We start from the raw sequence: 3,374 nt of genomic DNA on the forward strand, positions 1-3,374 counted from the left end.
AATATATATTTTTCTCCAGACCACTTGAGTTGCTGCTTGTCTTGCTGCTCTGTTGATTTGTATTAAGAATACACTGTGCCGATCCTCCTGGCCCTCAATAACTTTGGGAACCCCCTGTAAAAGCTCAACAACTTTGGGAACTCAATATTTGGCAGGAGGTCCTGTTGGGGGGTGACAAAAAAATTCTGCACCGGGTACCACCTGACCCTGCTACGCCACTGAATTGAGGTGTTCCCAGATGAGTATGATGTAGCAGCACCCAGTCATTGCTGTTCTGATTTCGGGTAGAAGCAGAAAAACAGCTTTGCTTCCAGCCTTCTAATTATCTAAAGGGCATGTGCATGAGGACTGAGTGTGCACAATGGTCACAGAATACTGATGGACTATTGTGGGGAGAGAATGGTGGGATCCCTTCATAGTGCAACATTTTGTGGCAGTTCCCACTAGTTATATAATAGAGTCTTCCCATTCAAAAATGTATTTTTTATGTAGATAGGGTTGAAATAAATAAAATCCCACTTTCTCTGAATATACAGTCTGTCTTGGCAAAGGAGAAAACAGAGTTCCCTGAAACTTCCGGTTGCCAAACATTCCGAACGACCAGTACCCTGGAGTTATGATTTGTGTTGTTCCGAGCGTTCAAAGCAAGCTGCATTCTAACTGCCTCAGAACTCCAAGGGGCAGTTGCTTCAGTGACCAGCTCAGACCCAGCTTCAGTCTTCTCAGGTCTCTTCTCTGAGGTCAGGTACACGTAAGAAAGACCTGGAAAAAGTCCTTGCGTACCAGAGAGTGGTTGAAGAACCAATTTTATGTAGGTACATATATTCAGTGCTCCTCTGTGGTCCACTAACATAGCAGTGTTTCATTAGATAAGAACGAGTTGACTTTAATTTCCTTATGTCCTGTCTGAATAATGGAGAGGGAAGGGAAAATAAGATGCAGAGGAGGAGAGGATTAAACAAAAGCTCCCTTATCTGCATGAAGGGGGTCCGTGCAACAAAAGAAGTTGTGAAGTCGTGCAGTTTTTTTCTGCCTCAGGTGTCTGAGCAAAGTGTCTACATCTGCAGGGAGAAAGGCTAGGTGCATAAACCTCTAGGCAGAAAGGGCTTTGGCTTCCACACTAGCCCATGTGTAAAAGCTTCACTGAAAAACCGAGGAAGTGTGATTCCTGGCACCTGTGATTGCAGATGCAGCAGACTTTCCCATTCGTATGTCTCAAGGTGGGAAATGTAGAATTTGCCCTAGAATAATGGCGTTGTTTTGGCTGCGCATCACTATTTGCTCAGACTTTAGGAGATGTCCATATGGCATTGTGCCTGAGTATCTAACTGTTGTCTTTTGTCTTTGTTTTTCTCCAGCATGCCTTCAGTTGCCCGCCTTGCCAGTATCCAAACGAAAGCACAGCCCCAGGCAGATTATGGCTCCTTTCCTGCACGGTTGCTGTGCAGGGTGTCTTGCCTCCAAGTAGGTGCCTTTGTCTTGGCTCTTATTGGCTGCTTTCTGTGCATCTGCTCCACAGCCGGTGTCCAATGGGGAATGTGGCATGTTGACAACATCATGGGCGGCAGCAGACCTGGCCTTGCAGGGATTGGGCTCTGGGTTGCCTGTTCTGCTCATAGAATTTCTATTAAGAAGATAAATGTTTTGTGCACAGCATTAGCTGATGATGAGTCCCTTCCCTCTGAAATAGTTATTGCTCAGGTCTTCATGCCCTTAGCCTCCATTGTGAATGCGGTGACCGTGTTTTGTATGGCCTTTCCATTATATAACGTTTTCAAGCCTGGAAAACATGGAGATTTTATCTCCCCCCCCCCCCCACAGGAGTCATTCTGGAATTAGCTGCAGGAACATTTGTGCTCATTTCTGTTTCCTGGAATATGTATTCCATCCTAGCAAAGGAAGGAAGGAAGCTCCCTGACGTTTTGGGATTGCCTTTCGTTCCCAAAGAGCAATGTGTTGGAGCTGCTGCCGGGTATTTATGTGGGGTTCATTGCTGCAGGTTCACAGCTCTTAAGCGGAACCCTTGTTCTTGGTGAAAAATATTTCTGGAGATTCGGAGAAAGAGTCACTTCCAAGGAAGAAATTGTTATTGACCCTGAAATTGTGGAAAGTGAGAGCCCAACTCTGAGGCTAAAGTGTAGGGAGGATACCTGTACTACCGTATGAAACGGAAGTGTGAAGATCAACCCACTACTTTGGGGAGATATAGAAGGCATATGAAAAGAGAATCTATGCCAAGCTCATCAGGGATGTGGCTAAGGAATGGCTCCAATCCTGGAACTAGCTTTTTTAAAAAATGTTGGCATGTGGCATTGTAAAGATTTATTATCAAATTTGTTGGTTTTATCTGTTCTTACACAAAATGTAAGCATTTAGTACAATTTATACCTAAGTAATTAAGTATAATGTGATGTTTTGACGCAACACATAATATGAGTGGTGTTTTATTGTTTATTGTTTATGTTTACTTGTTTAGTACACCGTTTGCTTAATTGTTCCATATTATTTGTTCAAAACCATTGGTTTTTCATGTAAATTATCAACATGTTTTATCTTAAATAAATAAATATTGCAGAAAATAATAGTATGCAACTATTATTGCTCTACATAAAACCTAAAATATATGTTTATTAGTTCACAATTTAACATACTGAGAATAAATGAGTCAAATTCCTATGTTTTCATCACTCGTAGTGAGGCAAAATTTCAATCTGTAGGAGCAGGGTCTAAATATTATCTGATTTGTCCCAAATTTGAAATTTGACTATGTTTATACCATACGCCTGATATAAGTTCAAGGGAGGAAACATTTTTTTAAAAAAGTTTTTTATGACCCACCCTAGTAATGGCTATTCTCCAATTGGAGTCCTTGCAGGCCAGTGTTTCCCAGTTGTCAGTGTTTATACTACATTATATATATATATATATACATTTTAACACATCCTTAGCAGTTCATTGTTGCTTCCCAGGACCAAAAACAGGTGTGTGTGTGTGTGTGTGTGTGAGAGAGAGAGAGAGAGAGAGAGAGCGCACACACTACGCCCTAGCTCAGAATAGGCTTGCCACAAAATGAACTCTCATGCTTACTTCCCAATGCCGCTGCTTCGGCCCCTATCTGCTGGCCAGGGAAAATCAGGGCACCCCAGGATCAAGAAGAACCCAGGGTGCCTTTATGGAAATCATGGCTGCCCCGACAAAATGGGCTGTTGCAGGTTATGAGTTGGGGTGTGTGGCTTGACTGTCTCACTTCAATGTCAGCTGGGTGGAATGTTTTTGTTGTTATAAATACAGCTATCAGATTGTGGGAGTCAGTTTGGCATTTTCCTTTTAAATCATGTTTGAGAAAGAATAGTGACTTTTCTTCATTTTGCTTC

At 42.3% G+C, this 3,374-nt stretch overlaps 1 pseudogene; it reads left to right on the plus strand.

The window, feature by feature from the left end:
- Window positions 1-1,282: 1,282 nt before the first annotated feature.
- On the plus strand, window positions 1,283-2,490 carry LOC148685889 (claudin-34-like; annotated as a pseudogene).
- The last annotated feature ends 884 nt before the right edge of the window (window positions 2,491-3,374 follow it).

This window comes from Zootoca vivipara, chromosome 4 (assembly GCF_965207765.1).
Source record: "Zootoca vivipara chromosome 4, rZooViv2.hap1.1, whole genome shotgun sequence".
Lineage (NCBI taxonomy): Eukaryota > Metazoa > Chordata > Lepidosauria > Squamata > Lacertidae > Zootoca > Zootoca vivipara.